At 42.6% G+C, this 22,965-nt stretch overlaps 1 protein-coding gene and 1 pseudogene across 2 annotated transcripts in view; one reads left to right on the forward strand and one right to left on the reverse strand.

Annotated features, from left to right (window-relative positions):
• Positions 1 to 22,965, reverse strand: part of EVA1A (eva-1 homolog A, regulator of programmed cell death) — a 477,272-nt gene that overhangs the window by 265,746 nt on the left and 188,561 nt on the right. The window lies entirely within an intron of this gene.
• Positions 8,261 to 22,963, forward strand: LOC148534183 (serine/threonine-protein kinase SBK1-like; annotated as a pseudogene).

Genomic DNA, 22,965 nt, shown 5'->3' on the forward strand with positions numbered 1-22,965 from the left:
TATCTTCCTTTATAAGAAATAACATTACAATAGGTTGAAGATATAAATAAGAGCTAGTAGCAAAATGGTCTTAAATTACTCCAGAAATAAAAACCCCCAAAAATAAAAGTATGATTTATTAGTTCTTATTTTGATCAAAGTATGTAAGCTTGCAGCCTAATGTCAGAGGCAGGAGTGTATCTAGGTATTTGAAGGCCCCATAATAAAAGTGTGTAAGGGCCCCTATGTACCACCCAATGTTGCAAAATGTATATAACACATGTAACTGTGACAAGGAAGATGGGCCCCCCTCTGCTCTGGGCCCCATAGCATCCCTTGTACCTATGGTAGTTACAGCCAAGGATCTTCATTATTTGCAAGTCCTGTGTCCTCAGTCCAATTCTTATCCTCTACATTCTTTATCAGTAAAGTTTTTAATTATTAGGACTTTATTTTGCAAGTTGGGGGTCAGTAAGTCGTCAGACCGCTCTAGTGTTCCTTCTAGCACCCTACACCTGTCACAGCCCATGCAGTTCCTCTTTTCTATCTGGGGTGTCTCTCTCTGTTTTGGGGCGTCTAGCACACCCTGGTCTGTATATCAGAAGTTTGTTGCATTAGCTGAGTGTGTTAGAAGCACCAGAGCAGAGAGCAACACCCCAGGCAGGAAACAGGAACTGCACAGGTTGTGACAGGTACAGGGTGCTAGAAGGGAAAGAAAATAGATAATGATTAAAAAGAAAAACAATCAATGTACACACACATGTATCATAATTCAATATATTATGAACTGTGCAGATTAAGGGGCTTATTTATTATTGCTTGAGGTGTACCCCTGATTATTAATGGTTTCTTATTGCCACAATATACGGCAATAAGGAATCCTCATTTGCTTGAATGTATTATTACTGAGTCATTAGGACAGGGGCTCCGATAGCCCATTCCGGCGATCAGTAAAAGTAGAGTTTAGTATAAGTGCAGCACTACACTCTCCTTCTCCTAAACTGTCATATTGATAAATTTGGAGGTCGCATCCCACTAGTTTAGATGATTTATTAACCGTTATTCATATAGCGCTGGCATATCCCGCATGCTTACCTGATTTTTTCATGCCCTCTCTGGGAGAAAACCTGGAGAGGAGAGACAGCTCGCAACTTTGGGGGGCGTGGCTCTGGTGTCATTAGGCCCTGCCCCCGTCGTGGCAAAGTGCCAAAAGTAGTAATAGAGTAAAATAGTGTTTGCAAATTCTCTTTTACAAAAGATTAAAAAAACAGGACGGGTTCTCTACTACCACTTTCTAATAAATAGATTTGAGCTGGCAGAGGATCACTTCTGTACTAATTTACAGACTGTATTTAGCTTACACATATTTTACCCAATATATATTTGAATTTAGTTTGAGATTATAAAGTGTATACGGTAACTGCAAGCTCCTCCTGTCCATTCATTAGTTTAGCTATAAAGGACCACAATAAAAAGACAGCATTTAATGACTCGTGCACTTACCCTGCCAATCTGTCTGTTATATGTGTAACATACTTTCCTACTTTTGAAAAAGCATCTCAGGGACATTGTGACGGCAGCACATAAACTACACACTGAGGGCCCCATGTAACAACAAAGCTTATTACCAGCCACTAGTGTTCATCAATACTTACCCCTCCGGCGAGGTCCTCCGCTCAACACTGTCAGCGATGGGCTTCTGTGTAATGCGCATGTGTGACGGTCTGTCTGCGCATGTTCATGGCATTTTAACCCGGCGGGGACCCGGCAGTGCCTGAAAAACTTTGTTGAAGCCGGAGAGGCAGCGCTGGGTCCTCATTGCCAGCAATGGGGACTGTAAAGATGGAGAGAGCGATGCAGTGAATAAAAGGATGACATAACCCCTTTAGCGAGTGCTAATGGAGCTATGCATCATTGATAAATGAGGTCCTGAGCTAGAAATTGGTTCTTGCAATGTGTCACACATCCTCTGTAATACAGCACACATCCTCTGTAATACAGCACACATCCTCTGTAATACAGCCAGGGGCTGGCTGGCAACTTTTGGCCTGGGGGGCAGACACAAGTAAGTGGCCCGATTTCTCCACCAGCACATTGCGATGGAGAAAAGACACATTATAATAGCCTAATTAGGTGTGCCTAATGTGGGTGTGCTTTAAATAATGTAGAGAGGTTTGCAGTGACAGCCAGATTAGGGAGCATCGCAGTGACTGCCATATAATGCAGAGAGATTTGCAAGGACCATCAGATCAGGGAGTGCCACAGTGACTGCCATATAATGCAGAGAGGTTCGCAGGGACCATCAGATCAGGGAGTGTCGCAGTGACTGCCATATAATGCAGAGAGGTTCGCAGGGACCATCAGATCAGGGAGTGTCACAGTGACTGCCATATAATGCAGAGAGGTTTGCAAGGACCATCAGATCAGGGAGCGTCGCAGTGACTGCCATATAATGCAGGGACGTTCTCAGTGATCACCTGATCAGGGAGCGTTGTAATGGCTGCCAGATAATGCAGTAATTACCAGATTATGCAGAAATCATCAGTGACCCACATATAACACAGGTATTCTGAGTATACAGAAGCCCTCACACACAATAATAATACCCCCCCCCAACATTCACACACCTTATTACATCACCCCCAGCACCAACAGTACTAAAACACCCCATCCCCCCAAAGATAAAAATAACTACAGCCTCCCATTGCATAAGTATTTCAACACCCCCCACCTTCCCTCTCAAATGTCATGTAAACATGTAGTCCACCACTGGCACTTGCCTGCCTGGAAGGCTGCTCTGTCTCTGGTCCCTGCGGAGCTCCAGGGTTCAGGAAGATATGACACAGACAGGATAAACTAAAGAAAGGGCGGAGACTCTGGGTGAGGGGGCGGGGTCTTCAGCAGGGACAGGAGGAGATAGATTAATATAGTCAGACAGGGTAAGAGAGGGGCGGGGCCTCCCGGAGAGGGGGCGGAGCCTTAGCCGGGGAGAGGAAGGAGCCCGGGGAAGGGACAGAGGACACAAAAGTAGGTGCACAGCCCCTGCAGCAGAAGGAGTGCTGCTCAGTGTGCAGCCACAAGCTACATAGGGTGACAGACAGCCCGGTAAAAGGCAGAGAATGCTGCCCAGCCGCTCTGTATAGTCGGAGCGACTGAGAGCACTTTCTGCCTGTCACCCGGCCGTCAGTCATACCTGTGCACTAGTGATACCGGCCCTCACTGAGGCAAAAGTCTATCGGCCCGGGGGTCATATGGCGCCCAGCCCGCCACTGAATACAGCACACATCCTCTGTAAGCCATCACACATCCTTTAGGACACAGTTGTGCAGCCGATAGTGTATATTTATCTACTTTGTAATGTATGCATCCTTTCCGGGAGCAGCCCGGTTCAGGGGGTGGGGCCAGATGGGTGATGTAATTAGGCCCAGCTAAATGGTGCAAATCGTGCCGTTTAGCTTCGCCCCATTCTTGCGGACCTACAAATTGCCCATTAATCCTCCCAATCCTGCCCACTTCACTAGGAAGTGGGCAGGATGCGGGAGATCTGTTTACACTTGTGGAGGGGCTACCCGAAAAATCAGGAGCTTCCCGTGACTTCCGAGAGTGCAGTCAAGTATGCGTTAGTGTGCTGGAGAACAGCGGCCATTTTCTTTATTACCTATCTTCCTTAAGGTGCATACACACTGGACGATATGCTCCCTGAGCGATATCGTCTAGTGTGTCCCCGGCAGGCTGTGCTCAATGTCGTTCATGACATTGAGCACAGCCGCTGAACGATATCATTAGCGATATCGTTCAGCGCCGGGCTCTCTCACCCATTCCCTGACATGCAGCAACCTGACGAGGTCGTCAGGTTGGCCTGCATGTCAGCGCGATGAACGATGATGACGAACGACCCGCGGGAACGCGCGTCGTCGTCATCGTTCATCTTTTTTGTGTTAAAAATGGACGATAAAGTGGACGACTGAACGATAACGATATCGTTATCGTTCAGTCGTCCACTTTAATCACCCAGTGTGTACGCACCATTAGTCTTCTCCCCATTGTTTCCTCCAAGGTGCTGTGCCCAGTCTCAGGGCGATTGCTACACTTTTCAGGGAGTCAGGGAGATTATTACTATACAAGATAGAATTGGTAAGTACGACATGCAGCATTAATAGCCTCAACTCTATAATGTGTCTCAGAAAATGAAGAAATAAGTGTTGTGGAATAAGTTAGTGGTATAGCAATGACTAACCAACCTGGTTTTGCCAGGGAAAAAATTGCTGCTTTATATCTAGTGGCTACATTCCCAATATCTTGCTGCTGAACCCAATTTGCAGTCCATTACATTTGGGCCCATGTCCTACACACAACTGCGAGCCAGCCACCTAACCACGCTGCACTTCATATTTACACTAAATGACATTAATAGCGTTGTCTAGACAATGACTTTAATTTCTGTCAATGCTTAAAACTTGTCTTGATTTATGTGCTCTAGACACAGAAGTTACTTTTAATTCTAACATTGAATCAAATGAATAAAATGTATAACAAGCTTTTGGACATTTTTGTAAACTGGTATCCAGCTGACAACTCTGTATAACCTGCTCAAGGTATTGAATAACTGGGTGACATTGCAGTGTGTGTGTATTACAAATAAAGTCTATACCCCAAGAATGATTTTCTGAAATTAAGAGGATAATTTTTCCCGGGATGATGGAAAGATAACTGCTGTCAGGCTGTGCGTGTGGTGTGGTGAGCGTTTGCTGACGGGCCGCATTGGAGCCACAAGGGATCCAGGTATATGTGACCAAATAGACCAATAATTCTATCACTCAACTTGTGTGTGTAGCTACCTTAACTTTCAGGTATTGTAGTATCTTATGTGAGCATGACACAGACACAGCAGGGGTCTATTGCTGGACAAATAATTACATCTAAGTAATGAGGGGATACACCCAGGGCTAGGTAAAATGTCCCTTTATACAAATGACTAAACTGATTAGAACAGAGAATGAAGGAATCCTGGAAGTCTTAGACATCAGATAATGCTCTTAGAGAAAGTGACTTCTCTATTACTGGGTCAGACATGTCGGTCTAGATTTAATGTAATTCATCACTGATTTACATTATCTCTTAGAGGCCCATTTTATCATTGATCACATACTACAGGCGATCGCTCGATAATAGCGCCCATGATCACAATGCCGAATGCGATCATAATCATAGCACCGGGATATATGAAAAGCACATGCAGGGGCAGGGGCCCATCCCTGCGATGTGCTGGGAGCTAAGCGACTGTATTAGCGGTCTCTATTGTCTTTGCCCCTGTGCCAGGACTCCTGCATACTATATGTGTGTGGTCTGCAGACCATGCATGTGCTGCGGTCATTGCCGGGGAGGGCTCCTCCGGAACCCTCTCCCGGCTAATTTTGCGATGTATAGCCCATAGGCTAGAGCAGCACAACGCCATCTTTACATGGCATTAGCTGCGGGGGCCAAGCACCGGAATTAATCTCACAGCATGGCATCCCCCCTATAGAAACCTATGGGAGATGCAGCTGCTGTCGGCAATAGAGAGACATAATACATCTGGGTGATACTAAATATTTGTGGATATACCCCAAAAATGTTTATTTTCTGGTTATATCACACAAATATTTAATGATAAATGGGCCCTTAAGAGCCAGATATATCATGAAGAAGAAATCCCTATTGCCAATAGTTTTATGCTGGTGAATTGGGCAGCGCAGGTCTCCGGGAATCTCTCTCTCTCTCCTGCTCCCCCTCCCTCCCACCAGGCGTCCCCCCAGCATTTATATATGCCCTAATTCCATGTTTTATTACTATTAACATTTATTTATATGGCGCCACAAGTGTTCCGCAGCGCCTTATAAAGTACATAAACAAATTGTAGATAAGCGACTTAAAGAACAATACACTACAGGACCAGGACATGGATAATATATATTGCTACATTAGCGACCATAACACCCAGATAAGCAACAGAACATAAGCAACCAAGTATTAGGTGCCCTAGTGGTGAGTAAGAAGTAGATTAAACTAAAGTAGGGAGAAGCACAAGAGGGTAGAGGGTCCTACTCGTAAGAGCTTACATTCTAAAAGGGAGGGGAAGACAAGAAGGTTTGACACAGATGGGCCATTTTGTATACAACACAGCTGCAAAATCATGCTAATGGTTGCAAAGCTTACCCGAGCATAGGGACGCCCACTGCTGCCTTCTCATATGCATATGACATCGCTTACATGCGTAAATATCGTTAACATCAAGCAGTCACCTGACCATAATTAGGAGAAAAGTGTTATATTATTATTATTTATTATTAATGTATGCAGGTGTGTAAAAGCAGGGGCGGTTTAAGTGAGGAGGGGTCACACATGCAGCCTGCGTGCGGGTCCCCTCCTTCCCGGCAGCGCAGTAAACTCAGGCTTTGTGCCAGGGTATACTGCGCATGTGCAGGTCTCCGGGAACATGGCGCCCATGCTATGTTTCCAGAGACTTCTCTACTGCGTATGCACAGATCACTAGGAAAATGGCTGCCGCACCATATTTCCAGTGATTTCTGTCAGCAGCGCCTATGCAGGACTCCAGAGAGAATTAAAATTATATGGGTGCAGGGTGTGCAGTGTGAGCCTCTCTGGGCCCAGGGCTTGTATGCCCTGCACCCATTATAGATACACCAATATATAAGGGGTCTAACAAATAAGCATCTTAATTAATGACAGAGCCTCAGCAGGGTGATAATACAGCATGGGTCATCTCTGCCCCCCAAATGTGATGTCATGATGTAAGGAAGATGGGGCCACAACTGGGACCAGGAAGCCCCCAGCACAGCATAAGGATGTGTAGGGTGTCTCTCCACCAGATCTACCAGGCGCAGCTCCCGGCACCCTGTAGCCAAATACAGGTGCCATGGGGCAGCAATGGTGCCATCCCCTTGGCCTTGCACCCTCCGTTGTGGCACTGCTCACCCATAGTTACGGCCCTCGCAGAGAGTAAGGGGCTGAATAATTATTAATTTTAATGAACTTTCTGCCACAAATCAATACATCTGCATAGGCAAACGCAGGGGGGGTTTCCGTCTGCCTGGAAACCCCCCCCGCACCCAGCCCACACCATGACCACAATAGAAATAGTAATATAATAGATTGTTACTAGTGCTGCATGTTCTTCTCAGTATCACAAATGAAATAATTAGCACCTCCAGGGATCTTTTAACATGTATCAGCCAGCAATAAATAACCTGCGCACCAACTAGAAGATCTGGAATACATGCACTGTTAGGGATGCACTGCTATAGAGCCCAATATGTACATATATGTCCAGGGCAGTGCTAGGTTCTTCTGCTTCTCCTCCAGGCTCCCGGACTTGCTCCCATGATCTGGAATGGTGCCCACATCTAAAATAAATACATTCAGCTCAGGCAGGATGGCCTACTGACACATCTCATGGCTTACCTTGATCAATGGTCCTGTAATGCTGGAATTATTACACACAATACACTTTGTATGACGCTTATTAAAGCTGGTTAAGTACTAATTCTGCCCTCTTCATTGACTGGCCACACTCGCTCTAAAATTAAGCATTTGGAAACCCCCCTTTGGAAATCCTGCGTTTGCCACTGATCTGCTGGTTTTGCTATTTCTGTAAAATATCTGTGTGATGTAACTTTCTGTACATCACAAATGGCTGTAGTAACATTTCTTTTGAAAACAAACATTCTGTGATCTAGATCAACTGCATCAAAATATTCAAACAGAGGTTTCCTTGGCCATAACAATCATTTAGTTTGTGAGTTAGGGAGGGATGTACTAAGCATGAAAATGCGGCCAAAACTCTGAAAATGCAGTTTATGGAGATTTGGTGGTATTTCCATATATACCAAGCTCCAGAATGTGATACATTGCAGAGCCTGGACCCGGTAGGTAACGCCATCCATTAGATCTTTAGCCTATGGGCTTCTTATCCAGTTTCTTCTGAGAGGGATCCAATCTGATCCCTCCCAGTGCAACATTCTGCGCAAGCACAGAGAGACTTCTGGGTAATACACATGAAAGTCCCTCTAGTATCTGGCTATCATGAAGAACCGATCCTATCTGTCCAAGTAAGTACCGGCGTAATTAACACCCTAACTTACATGATTTGGTAATGTCATTTTTTTATTATGACTTACAGTACATCAATCATGCATTTGCTTCAAATATTTTTTGTCTTGTATTTACAGATCTGAGTTTAACCTCTGAGGAAAGGATTCGTGCTATCATCTTCTAGATTAAGATGGAAGCCACTCAGGATTTGCAGATCCAGAGGGCCGAGGATGATGACTTTTATGTTTTAAAGTATCTGGGCCAAGGGACTTATGGTGAAGTTGTGATGGCTCGTGAGAGAACAACAGGTAAAAGCCCATAGCCCTAAATTGTCAGTTCTAGAAAGATTTTACTGATCAAGTTTGTCCCATAATATATTTAATAAGTGGCCACTGTTTAATGTGTTTGTCTTTAGAAGTGTTACTATCTTTTTTGCTCAGTAACTTTCTGTTGCAAATGTTAGTACATATGTGACTTTTTTGGATTATATAGTAGGGAAAATTATGAGAATGTGTCCTACAAAAACTTTTGCTAGGCAGTGCTGGTCTTCCCATGTGTCTAGGGACGCCACAAGCTGGGGGGAAAAAAGAAGTTATTTGGACATCCCCACAATGCATCAGAGGAAGTTTCTGGGACAGGCACATGTGCAATCTTGGAACCCATGAAAGGCAACAAATATTGGTAGCTAGAGGGGGCAGAGTCTTGCCAGAATCCAAGGAGGGAGGGGATGGCCACCCAATAATATTGCACCTAAAGGGTGGACTGACACCTATATCCACCGCTGCTGCTAGCTGATGGCTTCCACAAATGCATGAAAAGTAAAGTGTGTGCACTGAGGAAGACCTAATGGTCGAAACGCGTTAGAAGCTGCAGGTGTGTACATCAGGAGGTGACCAGACCAGTAATCCAAGGACTCTAAGTATTGGGACCCTAGTGTGTTTTCTAACCCCTTAGGACTACCCGGTACTGGTAACCTAAGGGTCCCAGTGCTCACTAATAGGGTATGTGTCTGCCATCCTCCATTCGCTATATCTTTTCTTTCTTTTTTTCCATCTCCCTTATTGAAGGGTAACCACAATTGTCTGTTTTACTGCAATTTGCACATATGCATGTGATAAACCCTTGCTGAAGGGCAGTTTTTTATTTATGTTTCTTTTATATAATAAATATGATATACAATTGTATATGTTATACTGTATATGATAATTTTTTATAGATTTTATCCAGCACTAGTGTGATTTTCCACCTATATCCATTGTGCATTGGGGTGTTTATTAAGATGGTTGTAGACAGGTTACGTTGTTTTATGGGAGTTAGATGTCATTTAAAAAATATTTGACTCTGTGTCTCAATCGTACTTTTTTTTAATTAGGTAAAACAGTCGCCCTAAAGCTAGTCAATAAGGACTGATCCCCACAGACCACTTTCTTCCATGAGCTCTGTGTGTCCATCTACCTCTCCAGCTATGAAGGGATCATCTCTACTCAGCCCACCTTCATTAATTCTGCTGACCACTACGCTGGATCGCTCCATTCCCTCATACAGCGTGGTGTAAGTAAAAAGCTAACAAAAATATTTATCTTTGAATGTGATAATTGAGCGTTGCATAATAAAGAACATCCACTATTAAACTTGTGTCAGGGTAACTCATCCGTGTCAAAATATGTACCAGGGAATGATTTCTCCTCTTACACCAAACCTGCACAATCCTCTTTTCCCGCCTGGGATTTCGAAGAGGGTAGCTTCAAATTGGTCAGCGTCTGGGATCATGAGAGTGGGCCAACTGTTTTTAGATGGTCGACTTATGTCCTTCCAAGATCTACATGTTAATGCTCCCATCATGACTCAACATTACTGGTCATTTTTACAAGTTAGACATTTTATGTCTCTCGAAGGACCCTTGCTATTTACTAGAAACTTGATCCTCTTTGAGAATATGTGCACTCGTCAAACTGCTCCTGTTCATGCTGTCTCTATATGGGATCTATAAAATTTTGTTACATAGTATGTTTACTGCCGATCCCCTGTTTGTAGTAGCCTGGGATAAGGATTTCTTGGCTAGAGGTATTCAAGTGAACTGGGATAAATTTTCAGGTCACTAGTGCCTGCTTTTCTAGTCTAGAGGTAATGGATACTCAATATAAAGTACTAACAAGATGATATTGATGCCTGGTAATGCTCCATAAGTATTTCCACCTGGTGTCCCCCTCTTTGCTGGAGGTGTCATTGTGAAATAGGTATGATGATTCATATCTGGTGGGACTGCACTCTGATCGCTCCAGTTTGATGTAAAATAAAAGCCTTGGGTTACTCTGTTCCCATAACCCTGATTTTGGTTGCTTTCTCACCCATCTATCCCAATTTCTAAATACAAAAAGTCCCTACTAAAACATTTAAAAAATGCTGCTAGGGCAGTACTGCCTGTCCGCTGGCGCTCACAGATACACCCTTCAACATGGAATTGGTGCCAACGCTTGGACTTTTATATGGCCATGGACTATATATTTTATTCTGCTCCTGAGAATCATTTAGAGTTTGTGACCCTGTGGTTGAGATGGATTGAATTGAAATCCTCTGACTCTTATTCCTAATTTATGATACTACTATTAGGATGGTACTCCTTTCTAACTGGAAGTTTAAAGAAGCTCACTGCCCTTTATTGACCTGGTATCTGCACAATTTCTTTTCCTACTTTCTCTCCCCCTTTTCTTATTTTTGATTCATTTTCTTTCTTTTATCGCTGTAGATTTGGGCTATACTATTGTTACGATATATTTTTAACTGGATTTAAATTGGTTGATATATATTTGGTAGACAATGTTTTCCAGTACTGGACCATTATCCCATTTATTTGTGTTCGATTTATTGTATCCAGTTTACTGTATGTCTATTTTGTACTTTTTACTGTACAAATTGTTGTATGTGACAATTAAATATTTTTCTTTAACAAATAAAGAAGTTAAAAAAAATAAATAAGAACCAAGGAATGTACAAGATTACATATCTTTCAACAATTTTTTTAAAATAAAATCTGGTCATGGTTGGGTATAAACTGGTTTATTATATTTGTTCTATGAAGATTAAATACAAAGTCACTATCTTTTCCTATAGCTTTCCTCCTGACATAACTTTACACCTGTCTACTACAACCTATGATGATTTAGATTTTATGTATACTGACAACCATTTACATCATTTGGCAGGAACTCTGCAAGCCAACCCCCCATAAAGCAGTAAAAGGCTATTTCAGACCATATTAACGAGTCATAATATTTACAAACTAAAAATGTCATAAATAAGTCAATAAAATGTGTTTTCCCTGCCATATATACCTCTAAAATTACATTTACTCTATTTTCAGATTGGCAATCCGGAAGAGATGGTGAAACGTTGTGCAGTACAGCTGACCAGAGCTCTAGAATACATGCACAGCAAAGCACTGGTGCACAGGGACCTAAAACCGGATAATTGGCTACTAATGGACAAAGAATGCTACCACATTAAGCTAAGTGATTTTGGATTAACTCAGCTGGCAGGTACCCTCATTCCATCCATGTCACCCTTCATACCTTACATGTCACCGGAACTCTGTGACTTGAAACAAGGTGAGTTCCTACTCTTGGAGGCTAGTGTTGATGTCTGGGCCCTCGGTGTGCTTCTCTTTTTGGCATTTACTGGAAACTATCCATGGAAAAGGGCTGTGGCTGAAGAACCAGTATTCCAGGAGTTCATCTCCTGGCAAAGTGTCATACAGCCAGGGCCGGATTATAGGCAGGGTGGACGGGGCGGTCACCCAGGGGCCCCCACATATTGCTCCTACCTGGTCACAATGCACAGTCCCAGGCCCTCCCAGGTCCTGCCTCCCGGCAGCGTTGCAGTCTCTCTAACTGCAAAAGCCCTCTCCTCTTACTTCCGAGGCTCAGCCAGGGTGGATTTGATCGACATTTGGCTCAGTTGCCTTGCCCTCTGCTCTCAAAACACAGGCTGATGCCGCTGCTCCGCGAACAGCCGGTGAGTGGTGACACCGGCTACAGCAGAATGAAGATCGGGACCACCGGACCAGGGTCCAGAACAGGTAACGCACTGGTGCCTGGGTCTTGGCCCTCCCCTGTGTGTGTGCTTGGGCTCTGCCCCCCCTGCCCATTGCAATAAAAGCACCTGTCAACTTGGCACTGCAAGGTGGCACCTGACTACCCTCACTACTGGCCCTGCTGCTCCCCAAAGTACCATCTCTGGTATGTACATATGTGTATTATTACTATTATTATGCAGGGCATAATTGTGGCAGGGGGATCTTTGTCAATTTTGTTGGTGGGGCCCCCACAATTTAGTTGCCCGGGGCCCCCCAAAAGCCTTAATACGGCCCTGCATAAAGCATATTCCACCTCCAACATGCTGGCAGAAATTCAGTAGGAAGGCTCGGGACTTGTTCCACATTCTGCTCTAAAAATATCCCACCATCCGGAATCCAGTCAGTGTTGTCCACAATCATCTTGACTTTCAATGGGCAGTTGAGGAAACTCCTCAGGAAAACACAGAGGTTGTGGTTGAATAAGAAGACCTTGAAATGAGAGACTATGAGGCCATTTTATCATAATAGAGGCAGAAGAGGAATATATTATTGTGGAAAACCTCAGTGATCAGGAATATATCATTGTTAGCTACACCTTAGAGTAATCTGTTTCTAATTCCAACACCTTAACATTGATGCTCTGGACAGACAACAGCAGCCTTCACCTGGGCTCAGAGGTAGAGGTGTCTGACTATATCAATTTAAGAGATGGTGATAGATGGACTCCCACTAGGATAAAAAAAACTATTTAAAAGCCAATGCACGCTTTTACTAGTCTAAGCATATTATCTGCTGTCAACTGGAATTGTGGATATGACTATTTACCCTACAATTTGCCACGTTAATGATTTTGGAGATTGTTTCACAGTCACCAAATCAAACTACAAGGACGCCAGCAGCTGGGACTAAGGAAACACTTGGGATGGCTCAAGAACATTGCTGATGACCCAGCCAGCCCTCAGTGACTGGAGAGAGCAAGAAAATTCTTCTGCCAAAGAGGCACCGGAGTGATGGCGAGCCTGGGACAGAACAACCAAATGGGTTAGATTTGTCCATTCTGTTTATTGTAATACTATAGTCAGTGGATGGTGGGAAATGATTATACCATTGTGGCTGAGATATATGGTAACTGATTATCGCACAGCTTGGTTTATGATCCTAACAACTTATTTACAAAAAATAAATTAAAAATAAAATAAATTATAAGTCCTCCACTGTTAACTATTTCAAGACTGCCTCTGTCTCTTTCACTCCTATTTCACCATCTTCCTCCCTGTCAGACTTTAGACAATCTCTCTCTCTTTTTGCTCTCCTCTTTCTTTGAAAGTCTATTCACTTTAACAAGTGGCATCCTCTCTCTATAAAATCTAGTTCAGGTTCTCCATAGCTCTATGTGACATCTAACTATAGATAATCTCCCTCTCTCTCTGTGTGATCTCTCCAGCTAGGCTCTCTCTCCCTGGCTGTAACTCCTAACTCAAGACTGTCTTCTCTTCCTCCCTGTAGGTCTCGTGACCAGAATCAGCAGCGAGCACAGTCTGAAGTATCCAGCCCAGGACATGTAGACGAGAACCGTCACTTCATATACAATAATAAATATAAAAATTGTTTTATTTCTAATAAATATTTTAGCACTTTTCTAAAAATGTTGTTATTTGTATTTTTATTAAGCAGTATTATAGTGAGCTGAACAAATATTTGTGTATACACACATGAGTGAGATGTCTCAGCATGCCCTATAATTCACGCATAATACTGGTCTATACTGTACAGACATACTATGTATGTATGTACGTATGTGTTATATATATATATATATATATATATATATATATATAGTAGCTTTGTCTGCACTCACACACTGTGACAAAACAGTCATTCAGGCAAATTGCTTAAATAAAATGGATTTAACCATTTTCATCCATTGTCATGTGTTTGGGAGCAAACATCCGATTGTCATTCATCCCTATGTCATTCACCAGATGTTTATGCCAAATAGTTGGCTGGTTGGAAAGAGCATCTGTACAGTAGGTGAGTGGTCAGCATAAGTGTTTGCTAACTATAACTCAGACCGTGAATCACAATCAATAAATCCCCAGGACAGCTTTGCAATATCTTCCTTTATAAGAAATAACATTACAATAGGTTGAAGATATAATTAAGAGCTAGTAGGAAAATGGTCTTAAATTACTCAAGAAATAAAAACCCAACAAAATAAAAGTGTGATTTATTAGATCTTATTTTGATCAAAGTATGTAATCTTACAGTCTAATGTCAGAGGCAGGAGTGTATCTACATTCTTTATCAGTAATGGTTTTAATTAGCAGGACTTTATTTTGCAAATTGGGGGTCAGTAAGTCGTCAGCTGTCCTAGTGTTTCTACCTGTGCAGTTCCTCTTTCCTGTCTGGGGTGTCGTACTCTGCTCTGGGCCATCTAGCACATGCTGGTCTGTATATCAGAAGTTTGTTGCATCATTTGAGAGTGCTAGAAGCACCAGAGCAGAAAGCGACACCCCAGGCAGGAAACAGGAAGTGCACAGGTTGTGATAGGTGCAGGGTGCTAGAAGGAAAAAAATATATAGAGTGATTACAAAGAAAAACAATCCCTGTACACACACATGTATCATTATTCCCTATATTATGTACTGTGCAGATTATGGGGCTTATTTATTATTGCTTGAGGTGTGCCCCTGATTACTGATGGTTTCTTATTGCCACAATATGCGGCAATAAGGATTCCTCATTCGCTTAAAGGTATTATTATTGAGTCATTAGGACAGGGGCCTGTTCCGGCGATCAGTAAAAGTAGAGTTTAGTATAAGTGCAGCACTACACTCTCCTTCTCCTATACTATCATACTGATGAATTTGGAGGTCGCCTCCCACTAGTTTAGATTATTTATTAACCGTTATTCATATAGCGCTGGCATATTCCGCATGCTTACCTACTTTTTTCATGCCCTCTCTGGGAGAAACCTGGAGAGGAGAGACAGCTCGCAACTTTGGGGGGCGGGGCTCTGGTGTCATTAGGCCCTTCCCCCGTCGTGGCAAAATGCCAAAAGTGGTAATAGAGTAAAATAGTGTTTGCAAATTCTCTTTTACAAAAGATTTATAAAAAACAAAACAAAACAGGTAATAGGATGGGTTTTCTATTACCAGCCCTATCATCACTTTCTAATAAATAGATCTGAGCTGGCAGAGGATCACTTCTGTACTAATGTATCGTGTATAAATGGGGCCCTGAGAAATTGGTTCTTGCAATGTGTCACCCATCCTCTGTAATACAGCACCCATCCTCTGTAATACAGCACACATCTCTGTAATATAGCACACATCTCTGTAATACAGCACACATCCCCTGTAATACAGCACACATCCCCTGTAATACAGCACACATCCCCTGTAATACAGCACACATCCCCTGTAATACAGCACACATCCCCGTAATACAGCACACATCCCCGTAATACAGCACACATCCTCTGTAATATAGCACACATCCTCTGTAATATAGCACACATCCTCTGTAATATGGCACACATCCTCTGTAATACGGCACACATCCTCTGTAATACGGCACACATCCTCTGTAATACGGCACACATCCTCTGTAATACGGCACACATCCTCTGTAATACGGCACACATCCTCTGTAATACGGCACACATCTCTGTAATGCGGCACACATCCTCTGTAATACGGCACACCTCCTCTGTAATACGGCACACATCCTCTGTATACGGCACACATCCCCTGTAATACGGCACACATCCCCTGTAATACGGCACACATCCCCTGTAATACGGCACACATCCCCTGTAATACGGCACACATCCCCTGTAATACGGCACACATCTCTGTAATACAGCACACATCCTCTGTAATACAGCACACATCTCTGTAAGTCATCACACTTCCTTGAGGACACAATCGTGCTTCGCTGAACCCAGAGAGGCGGCGCTGGCAATGGGGACTGTAAAGATGGCGAGAGCGAGGCAGTGAATAAAGAAAGGATGACGTAACTAAGTCATCACACTTCCTTGAGGACACAGTTATGCAGCCGTTAGTGCATACTTATCTACTTTGTATGCATCCTTTCTGGGACCAGTGTGGTTTAGGGGGTGGGGCCGGATGGGTGATGTAATTAGGCCCAGCTAAATGGCGCAAATCATGTTGTTTAGCTTCGGCCCCCTTCTTGCGGACCTGCAAATTGGCCATTAGATCTCCCAATCCTGCCCGCTTCGGGAGATCTGTTTATACTTGCGGGGGGGGGGGGGCTACCTGAAAAATCAGGAGCCTCCCGTGACTTCCGGAAATGTAGGCAAGTATGCGTTAGTGTGTTGGAGAACGGCAGCCATTTTCTTGATCACCTATCTTCCTTAGTCTTCTCCCCATTGTTTCCTCCAAGGTGCTGTGCCCAGTCTCAGGGCGATTGCTACACTTTTCAGGGAGTCAGGGAGATTATCACTATATAAGATAGAATTGGTAAACATGACATGCAGTATTATGAATAGCCGTAACTCTATATTGTGTCTCAGAAAATGAAGAAAAAAAGTGTTGCGGTATAAATTATTGGTATAACAATGACTAACCAACCTGGTTTTGCCTTAGAACAAATTGCTGCTTTATATCTACTGGATACATTCACGAAATCTCGCTGATGAACCTAAATTTCAGTCCATTACCTTTGGGCACACACACCCGGAAGCCAGCCACCTCACCACGCTGCACTTCATATTTACACTAAATACACTAGTAGCGTTGCCTGGACAATTACTAATTTCTGTCGATGCTTGAAAACTTGTCTTGATTTATGTGCTCTAAACACAGCAGTTGCTTTTAATTCTAACATTAAATCAAATGAATAAAATGTATAACAAGCTTTTGGACATTTTTGTAAGCTGGTGTCCAGCTGACAACTCCGTATAACCACCCCGTGTATCACACCTGCTCAAGGCTACAGGTGCCCACTTGCTGTCATTTTGCATACAGGTATTGAATAACTGGGTGACATTGCAGGGTGTGTATTACAAATACAGTCTATCCCCTAATAATGATTTTCTGAAATTAAGAGGATAATTTTTCCCGATATGATGGAAAGATAAATGCTGTCTGGCTGTGCGTGTGGTGTGGTGATGGAGCCACAAGGGTTCGAGGCATATGTGTGTAGCCACCTCAACTTCCAGGCATGGTAGTATCTTATCTCAGCATGACAGACACAGCAGGGGTTTATTGCAGGACAAAGTAGGACTAATTAAATCTAAGTAATGAGGGGATACACCCCAGGGCTAGATAAAATGTCCCTTTATACAAATGACTGAACTGATTAGAACAGAGAATGGAGCAATCCTGGGAGTATAATGCTATTTGATGGTTAGACATCAGATAACGCTCTTAGAGAAAGTGACTGCTTCTCTATTACTGGGACAGACATGTTGGTCTAGATTTAATGTAATTCATCGCTGATTTACATTATCTCTGAAGCTGCATACACACACACAACGATTTAGTAAATGAACGATTTTAGTAAACGATTTTCATTTATTTTTTCAAGGGAAATATGAACGAAAATTGTTTACTAAAATCGTTCATTTACTAAATGTAATGAACGATTTTTTTGAACTACAAACGATTTTTGCATATTCCCTTACTGAAATTTGTTGAGTTGGTCAGTCTGACAACTACAAACGTGAATGCACATGAACTATAATCATTCATCATTTTTACCTCAGAAAGTGAATGATTTTTTCAATGATTGAATGATAAATGATATTGTTATCGATAATCGTTCAAAAGAATCATTGTGTGTATGCACCTTTAGGGGCCCATTTATCATTGATCACATACTCCATGCGATCTGGGCTGGATAATAGCGCCCATCATTACAATGCAGAATGAGATTATAGCAACGGGATATATGATAAAGCACATGGAGGGCCAGGGGCCCATCCCTGTGATGTGCTGGGAGTGAAGTGACCGCGTCAGCGCTCTCTTTGCCCCTGTGCCAGGACTCCTGCATATGTGTGTGTGGTCTGCAGACCATGTATGTGCGGCGGTCATTGGCGGGGAAGGCTCCTCCGGAACCCTCTCCCGGCTAGTTTTGCGACGTATAGCCCATAGGCTACAGCAGCACAACGCCATCTTTACATGGCATTAGCTGCGGGGGCCAAGCTCCGGAATTAATCTGCCAGCATGGCCTCCCCCCTATAGCCTCTCTCTATTCATATCTATCCTGCTACGGTCCCTCCATAATACATCTGGGCGATACTAAATATTTGTGGATATCCCCCAATAAAGTTTATTTTCGGAAATATGATGCAAATATTTAATGATAAACGGACCACTAAGAGGCAGATATATCATCAAGAAGAAATTCCTATTGCCAATAGAGTTTTATGCTGGTGAATTGGGCAGCGCAGGTCTCCGAGAATCGATCTCGCTCTCCTGCTCCCCCTCCCTCCCACCAGGCGTCCCCCTGCATTTATATATGCCCTAATTCTATATTTAATAAGATGTCTGAAATATCTGTGTATTGTAACTTTATCACTTTGTGGCAATAAAACATTCTACAACCTTGGACACAAGGATCTCATCTAACACCACATTGATTGCACTAGTTGTTTCCTTGGACATATTGCAACATTGTGTCTTCTAATTTAGAGATTCTTTGCTATAATACTCAGATCTTACTTTTGATTCTTCTTCTATTTACCTATAATACACAGCACCATTTATTGGTTCTATTCGTATCCATTGCTTTCTAACATGTAATGGGCTATTTATATACTGTTCTGTTACACTGAGTTGCAACTATGGCCCGTATTCAATTAGATGCAAAAAGTCGTAACCTGCGAAAAAGTTTTGTCGATTGCCGCTTTTTCTCCAAATTCAATTCCAGACGGATTTTGCGTACGCGGAAAGTCAATGCAATGTAATAGGCGAAAAAGTTTCTCTAAAGAATAGCAGGTGAAAAGTAGTGCAAAATCTTTATTATAGGGTGCAAACATGGGGAAACCACTCAGAACTCATGGAACAGCCCCCCAAAGGCCAATTATGGAAAAAAAAGACACCCCAAAAAGGTACTTTCATTTTGGGGGCAAAAAAGTAAAATGTGGGGGGACAAGTATAAAAACTGACAAAATAGACTTCTTGGGGGTCTGCAAGGATGGGTCAGGTGTTTTTAGGATAGCAGGTGCATGGCGCAGGTGCATTTTTCCGGTTTTGTAAAACTTCACTTTAGAGACTGTAAAATATGCTAGCACCCATTTTCAGGTACCCCAAATTTGACTGGACTACTTATTTTCTGCAAAAAATACTGCTTAATGCCATTCTTCCCAACTTTTACAAAGATGCTAAAAACAAGGATTTTAAACAACTTCAGAACCCCAAACAGTTTTAGTTGGGCTATTAGGAAGGACATATCTACATTGATCCCCAATGTTATTGTATCATTTTTGGGGTACACACTGATTACCCTATTTCTGACAGTGCTTTTCGCCTGTTCCGTATTTGCAGCTTTCTGTTTTCGTGTGTTTCGGTGAAAAGCTGGAAAGCGCACAAAAGTTTTTTGCATCTGAAACTGGTGATTTAGGCGAAAAGTCGGACAGGCGAAACCTTTCTGACCTTTCCCATCTAATTGAATACCGGCCTATATAGCGCCATTTTAAGGTAATACCCCATTCTATTTGGTTGTTACTGGTTGAGTATGTATGAATAAGGTGACTCTTGGGGTATCGCCTGAAATGCTGCCTTATTTGTGGGTAATTTTTGTAACTCTACAATACTTTGGTCCGAAACCTCTCATCTTACCTGTTCCCACAGTACTATGCATGTAATGACTCTCATTGTAGCTAACACAGAATACAGTACTTTCAATAGATATTAGATACATTTTGTAGTAGACCAATAAATATACATTGAAATCAACAACTTGTCGGTGGAATGCACATTTATCTTTAATGCATAAATCCTTATTAACCTAAATTCTATGTACAAGTAAATGTTTTATGAAAGTAGCTTCTGTTTTGGGCATAACGGTGGGTGGTGGAAAGTTCTCAAAACTTGTGTATTATTTACAGTAACTAATGCTAATGATGTATAGACCCACCCTGCCATCCATTGTGACCCGTTCACACCTCCTGTGTACACAATAGCATCTGCATGAATGGGCACCATCTAGGTGATACAATGACTTGCACTTACAGAGAGGATCACCCATTCCCATGCTCTCTCTAACACGATGATGAATGCTGGTAATAACATTTGTGTTTGGTGCCAGGGGATAAAGCGCCAGCAGAATAATCCTCCTAACAGAGAAGAGAGTTTAGCTTTTGGGATTGTCTATTAATACTTAAGTTAATTTTGTACAGTATGTTGCTTTTTTTAAAACGTAAATCACTGAGTCCTACTAGGAGAAAAGTGTTATATTATTATTATTTATTATTAATGTATACCAGTGTGTAAAAGCAGGGGCGGTTTAAGAGAGGAGGGGGCACACATGCAGCCAGTGTGCCGGTCCCCTCCTTCCTGGCAGCGCAGTAAACTCAGGCTTTGAGCCAGGGTATACTGAGCATGTGCAGGTCTCCGGGAACATGGCGCCCATGCTATGTTTCCAGAGACATCTCTACTGCGTATGCGCAGATCACTAGGAAAATGGCCTCCGCACCATATTCCCAGTGATTTCTGTCAGCAGCGCCTATGCAGGACTACAGAGAGACAAGTATAATTATATGGGTGCAGGGTATGCGGTGTGAGCCCCCCTGGACCCAGGGGTTTGTGTACCCTGCACCCATTAGATACACCAATGTGTAAAGGGTCTAACAAAATAGTCATCTTAATACAGCATGGGTCATCCCTGCCCCCCAAATGTGATGTCATGATGTAAGGAAGAGGGGGCCACCACTGGGACCAGGAAGTCCCCAGCACAGCATAAGGATGTGTAGGGCGTCTCTCCACCAGATCCACCAGGTGCAGCTCCCGCCACCCTGTAGCCAAATACAGGTGCCATGGGGCAGCAATAGTGCCATCCCCTTGGCCTTGCACCCTCAGTTGTGGCACTGCTCACCCATAGTTACGGCCCTGGCAGAGAGTAAGGGGCTGAATAATTATTAATTTTAATGAACTTTCTGCCACAAATCAATACATCTGCTGGTTTTGCTATTTCTGTAAAATATCTCTGTTATGTAACTTTCTGTACATCACAGATGGATGTAGTAACATTTCTTTTGAAAACAAACATTCTGTGATCTAGATCAGCGGTCGGGGAACAGGGGTAAATTACCGCATTTGGGGTAAAACTAAAATTCCTGAGGGTTATGGACGGTCAGCCGGGCATGCATATGAATCATTGCATGCCCGGCTGTCCATCCAATACCCCCAGGAATGGAGGTCACTGGCGTGTCACAGATGGATGTTGTAACATTTCTTTTTGATAACAAACATTCTGTGATCTAGGTCAACTGCATCAAAATATTCATACAGAGGTTTCCATAAAAATCATTTTGTTTGTGAGTTAGGGAGGGATGTACTAAGCATGATAATGTGGCCAAAACTCAGAAAATACCATTTATGGAGATTTGGTGGCATTTCCATATAGACAAAGCTTCAGAATGTGATACATTGCAGAGCCTGGACCCGGTGGGTAATACCATCCATTAGAAGCCTATGGGCTTCTTATCAGACTTCTGGGTAATACACCTGAAAGTACCTCTAGCATCTGGCTATCACAAAGGACCGCTCTTATCGGAGAGCTGTCCTTTGCGATTTTAATGGCATTTATAAGTAAATACCGGTGTAATTAACACCGGTATTATACCCAATAAGTGGCCACATGTACCACTGCTTAGTACATCCCAGCCATAATCATACTGAGCAACATTAGCATATCTGAGGTATGTGTTCAAGGTTAGAATTTATATATCGTATATAAAGTAGAATATATATATATTATACTCTCATCACTCACTGGTTATGAATCTACTATAATGTAAGTGTTTATGTTTCATATGCTGTACATTACATTTATGCCTAGTGCTTGTGTATACCTCTTGAACATCTCTCATCTTGCCTGTTCCCAGAAGCAATGCATGTATTGTCTGTGTATATTATACGTATAGTCTATATTTATTCTCATCATAGATAACACAACTGTCACAACAGGACACAGTACTCTCAATACAGGTATAACAAAATTTAGTTATTGTAGTAAAAAGTAAATGTACATTGAAATAAACTACTCGTTGGTGGAATACACATTTATCATTAATCTACATGCAAGTAAATATTTTATCAAAAAAAGCTTCTGTTTTGGGCATAATGGTGAAAATTGGATCATCTGAAAAGTTCTCAAAACTTGTGTATCATTTACATTAACAATTCTAAAGAACTGATGACAATAATACATAGACCCTCTCCCTCCCTACTGCAATCACAATAGACTCTTTTTGAATGGACATGATCTAGGTGATACAATGATTTGCATTTGCATAGAGGCTTCATGGCCTTCCAATTATCTCTGGGTAGAGAGACACCTCAGCCCCCTGTCTTGACTCCCCATAAAAGGCAGATGTAGGTTTTGCTCTTCAGTCATTCATTTCTGAGGAACTGAACGCTAAGGACTAACCACAGCCAGTTGTACAGATTGAACATCTCCAGCAGATATCAGCCAACTTGTTGGATCAAACCTGTCCTGAGAATCCTAGAAGCAGCTTCCCTGAAACCCATCTCTGCCTGATGCCCTACTGCTTAGGTAAGTTCACATAACATTTCACCTTAAAATATTTTTTGTCTTGTATTTATAGATCTGAGTCTAACCTCTGAGTAAAG

This window comes from Taudactylus pleione, unplaced genomic scaffold (assembly GCF_031769625.1).
Source record: "Taudactylus pleione unplaced genomic scaffold, aTauple2 ptg000070l, whole genome shotgun sequence".
Classification (NCBI taxonomy): domain Eukaryota; kingdom Metazoa; phylum Chordata; class Amphibia; order Anura; family Myobatrachidae; genus Taudactylus; species Taudactylus pleione.